At 36.7% G+C, this 6,846-nt stretch overlaps 1 pseudogene; it reads right to left on the bottom strand.

Moving 5' to 3' along the window:
* Positions 1-702: 702 nt before the first annotated feature.
* Positions 703-6,846, bottom strand: part of LOC130573717 (uncharacterized) — a 6,446-nt pseudogene continuing 302 nt past the window's right edge.

The raw sequence follows: 6,846 nt of genomic DNA, 5'->3' as shown, positions 1-6,846 counted from the left end.
CTTAACAATTCTCTGCATACAGCCTTTGCTCACTTTCTTATGCCCTCACTTTTTAGTTAATGACTCAGAAAATTGAGACAGGCACTTGACAAAGTATCTGAACACCTTGAGTGCATTTTCTATGGAATTTGGAAACTCATCTGAAGAAATTTTCCATAAATATGCTGCTGAATTGATTCTGAAGGTGAAAAAGCCTTCTTAGTTTTAAGATAGTCCTTCTCTGAGCTCAATATTTATGCGCTTACATCCTGCATAGGGCCAGGAGAGAAACAATCATCTTTGAGAAACGGCTGCTGGGTGTCTGCCATAGCTCTGACAGTCATAGTAAATCTGGACAGCTGGTCACTCTAGATGRCTTAACCACCCGTGCTAATTTGAGAATATGAGCTTTCTTGGCTCTGGATTGGCCCATACTGGGTAATTGTTTGGTGTAGTCTCGATGATCTGTAATGTGGAATTTCATCTCAGGACCACTTTCCAGGRCAAGACACATTCATTCCTTGACCTTGTGGCTAGACTCAGATCAGAGAAACACCACTATGTTACAAGGGTGGTTTGGATTGTTTTTCATCACTCAGATTAAAGTTTTCTTATTTGGTGTGAGATTACATAGGATTCATATGGGATTCCTCAAAAAGGTTTAAAATTTATGCAAATCAGAGACTATTTCACAGCTCTTACATAGMATGCACAGACTCTCACTTATCCACATTGCAAATTGTATTTTAAAAAGCATAAGAGTTCCCTGGCACATGGCCTTGTGTCTCTGTTCAKCTTGACAATGAGCATCACATCCCCTGCCAAGTGGGTTCTGACAGCCACATCCAGTCATTTCTTGAATACCATTCCAAGGATGGTGACTCCACCACCTCCCTGGGCAGTCTTTTCCAATGCTCAGCTACTCTTCCCAGGAAGAAATTCTTGATCTTCAATCTGAGCTGCCCCTGGTGCAGCATGAGGCCAAGTCCTTTGGTCCAGTTACTTGTCACATGGAAGAAAAGGCCAGAAAGCTCTCACCTTTCTACAACCTTCATTGGGGTGGTTGTAGAGAGTGATAAGGTCTTTTCTGATCCTCCTTTTCTCCAAGGTTAACCACCCCAACTCCCTCAGCTGCTGCTCATCAGACATACTTTCCAGACCCTTCACCASCTTTGCTGCCCTTCTCTGGGCAYGCTCCAGCCCCTCAATGTCCCTCTTGTAGTGAGGGACCCAGAACTGAGCACAGGACTTGAGATGTGGCTTCACTGGTGCTGAGTACAGAGGACAATTGCTGCCCTGCTCCTGCTGGCCACACCATTGCTGATACAGGCCAGGATGCCATTGGCTTTTTTGGCCACCTGGCAGTGGCTGGCTCATGTTCAGCTGCTGTTGACAAACAGCCCCAGGTCCTTCCCAGCACGCCTCTTTCCAGCCGCTCCTCACCCAGACTGTAGTGATGTCGTATTACTGTAGAAGGCAACAAAGCCTTAATATCTGTCCTGATGTTCTCTTTTCTGTGCTTGATTGGTCTACGTACCCATCCTTGAGGTTTTGTCTGCTAAACCACCCACAAAAGTTACCAGGGAACAAAGTCCACCTAGTTTGCAATTAAGATGCAACAAAAATCCAAACCATTAGATAATTCCTAGCACCAATACAGAAAAAAAAAAAAAAAAAAAAAAAAAAAAAAAAAAAAAAGACAAAACAAAGAAAGAGACAGAATCTGAAATTATTAAAAATTATTAATAGTTCAAGAAAAATATGTTCAGATTTTCAGGTGAGATTCTAAAAATAAACTTAGATCATTCTGCAGCTCTGTCTTTTGAGACTCTTGCCAAATTATTTCTGACCAACACATGCATTTAAGATATCAGTGAGTGAAAAAGAGAGTGTTTTGATAACGTGGTGGCTAAGAGCCTGCATAGATAGGGAAAAAGAGTATAGTATCCACATTCTACTTTGAACATATGGTGATGTAAATCAAAAGACTCAATTTAAAAGGGAAGTTAAACTTCAGTCCAGCCTACGTTACAGAGCTGGTAAAAAAAAGTTTAGTAGTTCTATTCTCTGAGGAGAGTAGATGAATAATGAGCTAGACAGTAAAAAAGAGGTCCTTCCATCTCTGTAATATTTTTTAGTGTGCCCTATAATGAGCTTTATTCTTTGTTTCTTAATTTAACTTTTGGTTTTGGGCTTTTATTTGTTGTTGTTCTTAGTTTTATTTTATTAAGATTTAGTTGCTTAATAAAAATAGGATTTTTTAATTATCCAAAGGGCCTAAGACTTAGCATGTAGGCCCATTCAATTACCCACTGCTTTCTTAATGTAATTGAGCTCGTGAATATCTGTGATGACACAAATGTATATGTATAGCTCTCTATCTACTATCTATGTATCTATGTATCTATGTATCTATGTATCTATCTATCTATCTATCTGTCTATCTATCTATCTATCTGTCTGTCTGTCTGTCTATCTTTCTATCCACCCATCTATCTATCTACACCTATACATTTCAAAGGCTTACAAAAGTTTGTAGGTGACTACAAATCTGTGATTAAACAACAGCCATTCAATGGCTCAGATTATTTTAATTCTTTGTTTATTCGCATCCCAAAAGTTAGGCCCAACAGTTCCTTTTCACTYTTTCGAAATGAACAGAAAAATAGTGAGAAAGCCCTAGGAAGAGCTGTATTTTTATATAGGAAGAGTTATATAAATTTGAACATCTATTTCTTTAACTACTGGTATTTTTTAATATGAGTATACACTGCAGAAGAACATTTTGAATTTCAAATGAAATGTTTCAAACCACAAACAAAAAGGCATCTAAGAAGGCCTAAAACTGAAAACAATGATGAAAGGGAGGACTCATTTAATAGAAAATGTAGTATAATATTGTGAGGAAGAAAACTGCTATCACTGGTATTTATATCTTTTATGTTAGCAGAGACATTGGACACATAGAGAACTGACAGCCATGGAACATTAAATCTTGAGAATAACCAGGAGAATTAGAAAAAAAMCACTGGGATTATATTGTTCATTAAAGGTAGGATAACAGCATGCAAATTACTGCTTCAAAGACTACAAGAAAAGGGCATTTTTAGAGTAATGTAAAGAGCATTAAGGAAAAAGAATATACTTCCATTTTCTGAAAATCATGCAAGAGTTTCTCAGTTACAAAGCTGTGTCAAATGTGTAATAGGGAAGCTTTTATTGCCTAAATCGTTTAAAACAAGACAGAATCACATACTTTGAAATAATATAGTACCAGGAGAAGGATGAACTAGTAGACCTTATCCTTTTAAGATATCTCTGCCACTTCACTGCTTTATCCTAATCCATTTAATTAGTTATGAAAACATTAATCAATAGGCTCTTTTCTGCCAGTTCAAAAATGGGAGCTTCTGAAACAGTTATTATAAAAATGCTATATATATAACATTCATAAAATTTTTCTTTTTGTTTTAATAGATGGCACTACACTCTTATCATGCCTTTCCTCAACTTTTTTTCTTCTGAACTGAACAAATTCTTAAAATGTTTTTGGGAACAGTATCAGTATTRCAACTATGGGAGTGTCTACAGGGCTTTCTGTAGATTGTGGCTCATTTTCCCTCTTTCCACTTTTAAAAWTTTTTTTAAGAATTAAAATATTACTCTTAGAAAAAGAATAAGAGTTTCTGCTGTTCCTAAGACAAGTATGTTTATACTACATTATATCACCCTAGTTTTTCTTTAAGGAACACTGGCACTAGAAAGGATATGATAGGATACATTTACATGGTTGGACTTACCTCTTAATGATGATATAAGAAATGACAAAATGTCTTTGAGAACATGAAGTAGCACTGTGTGTACTGGGGTTCATTTTATACAGGAATCCATTTGCATTTGATTTGGGTAAGAGAAAGGAAGATTATTAAAAACAGAATATAGACAGAAAGACACATACTAGTGCTGCTGAAACTACTGATAATAAGGGAAAAAATTGTGCAAGGTATTATTTATTAAATATTTTTGGGGTTTGAGAGGGACATCTGAATTTCAAAAAACCAATATTATATCTGACATGATAAACAGACAACTTTAGTAGCAAAGCACCTTTATTCCTGTACAATCTTGATGTTAATCTGCACATTGTATGCTTCTKCATAGAAACAATTTCAGTTGGTTTTTCAATATTTTTAAGAGCAATCATTTCTAGCACTGACTGTGACAACCACTACTAAAAACCCATTTTTCCCACTGACTAAATATGAAAATAGTTCAGCAGAATACATTTAAAGAGCTAGTCTAAATAATCTTGATATTAACAAACACTGACACTGATGTCTAAAACTACTCTTCTTTTTATATACTAAAAGAAGTCTTCATCTTAAATGGACAGGTTAAATTTCAATTAATAATATAGTTAAAAATACTTCTCTGCTAACAGATATCTTCTCTACCCTTCATTTCTTAATTATGTTGCATTGCCATACTTTTGCAAACATATAACAATTAAGAACTATGTTGAGAAAAGAATTTAAGGTATTAGGGTTTTGGGATTTTTTGAGATTACATGACAAATCAGATATTGACCCTCCAAGAAGTGCCTTAGGCTGTTCTAAATGTTATTAACGACTCCTATTATGTTCAAAGATCTTTTGAAGTGTCCGAATAGGGAATGGATGTTCACCTGCTAAACTGGAGGTTTGAAAATCAAGGTTTGGATGGGGAAATTGTGACAATACTACCAAATGATACATTAATCAATTTTACAGTTATTGTTTATATAAGAAAGTTTTTGTGAAGTTCTGCAGATAAAGAACAAACTTTTTGAAAAATTCCTTGGAAAAACCAGTATTGATATGAACAGGTATGAGAGAAAAGTGCTCATTACTTCATAGTAACTCTGTCATTGCACTGCTTTGACTGACAGTTATAGCAACAACAAAAGTGTGTTTTTCTGTAGAGGATACTCTYCATTTTTGGCAGACTTTACCAATAAATTCAAAAGTTAAAAGCTTTGAATCAGGGTCACAGCCAAGAGTAAAATCTTGGTGCTTCAGCTACAATGAAAATACCACATAACAGTTTCAAACTGAATTTCTTAGAAAATGATGATGTTAGAACTACTGTGGATCATCAGCTGTAAAAATCAGACTTTCTAGAGTAAAAATGTTAGTTTACTTTCCATGAATCAATTTTGTTCATGAAATAAGCAGACACCTTTCCATCTGAACTTACTGAGAGTGACAGCCCTGGTCTATCATTAGGCACATTGGTCAACATTCACTGTAGCAAAAATAACTGAGATGCCTAAAACAGGTGAAGTCCAGTTGCTGTTCATTTTCTCAAATGCTAATAGCAAGAGATATGGGAATTTCAGCAGGCATTTTGTGAGGGTGCCTGCACACTCCCTTGGCAGGTAGCCGGGATAACATAAAAATAAAAATGTGAGTGCACGTGGTGTTTATGGAGATGGTATACAGTCAAAACGGTCTGGAGGGTGTTTGCCACAAAAATGGTCACATTATGGACCTGACTCCAGCTCAGACAGGGCAGCCCAGCCTCACAAAGGGGTGTTGGGGAGGGGCTTGTACCCACAGTGAGATGTCACATGTGACCAGCGCTCAGGGCCACCTCACTGRTGCAGGAGACCTTGTGGGGGGCTTTGTCACACAGAGATGGAGGGCTCACTTCTCTCACAGGAGGTGAGCAACTGGGAAACCTGTCCTGCCAGAGAGAGATGCCAGTGACCTCTGGCTGGGGTGTAGGGGGTTGGTACAGAAGGATGTTTAGAAACTTGTTGGAGTTTATTAGCATTTTGTAAGTGTCTGGCATTGTGGTTTAACTGTTGTGTTACTGGTATTGATTCTGAATATATTGCTCACTGATTTCTGGATAATTACATGTCATTAATCAATCACTAAATTACTTTGATCTTAATTTAGTTTAAGCTATTTGAACTGAGCAATTTTTCCCAGCAACACAATTCAAGGCTTCTAAATGCTGAAATACCTTCAAGACTTTCTATTCCGCTCTATTAGCAATTGTTTTTGACTGTTCTGACTTAGGAGTCTTAGAAAAAAGGTTGAACTATATCTGAGTTAATGCAACCAACAACAGAATCTGAATAGGTATCTGCATTGCAGGGAATGAAGCTGCAAGACTCCATCCACACATATTAAAGAAATTATCACAACAGGAACAGCAATCCCTGGGGCAGGGACATTTAAATAAGAGAAGCTGGATTTTAAAATCTTGTTCTGGAGAGGCGTACTGTTTCCAATGGTGAAAAGCAGTTGCTAGAAGCTTTCAAGCATAGTAATGATCAGAGAAAAAAGCTACAGTGTTCTGCCAAAGCTGCGTAAGTCTTCAGGTTTTCCTGTTTTGTTTTTGTTTCTGTTTTCTCTCCAAGGAGTGGAGAAGCACTGTATGGTCATGAAGATGTGACAACTCATGGGCTGTGCTTTTTGCAAAGCAAAGATACAGGCAAGTGTCCACGCATTATGAAAGTGCTTCTATTTCACATAGGTCAAGAAAAGAAACAAAGAATTAGGTAGGGAAGGCTATAAAGTACAAATAAACAAATAATTTAAATTATCTCATACCAATTAAATAGGTCTGTTCTCAATTAGGGCATGTAGCCAGGGAAAGAAGAGGCGCAAGAGCCTTGCACAGAGAAAAAAAACCTGTTAATTACGAGGTGTGACAAAAGATCTTTTCTTTTAGATCACCCCAAGCAAATAGCTCTTAATGTTTTCCCTACTTATTTTCATTTTACACTTTCATGGTGCTGAACAACCATTTGAATGAAATTAGACAACAAAACTACTTTATGCAATGGTCACTTTTTTCTTTTTTTTTTTTTTTTTT

Source organism: Malurus melanocephalus, unplaced genomic scaffold (genome assembly GCF_030028575.1).
Source record: "Malurus melanocephalus ecotype Western Australia unplaced genomic scaffold, MMel_1.1 scaffold_63, whole genome shotgun sequence".
Lineage (NCBI taxonomy): Eukaryota > Metazoa > Chordata > Aves > Passeriformes > Maluridae > Malurus > Malurus melanocephalus.
This window is presented reverse-complemented; position numbering and strand designations above follow the sequence as displayed.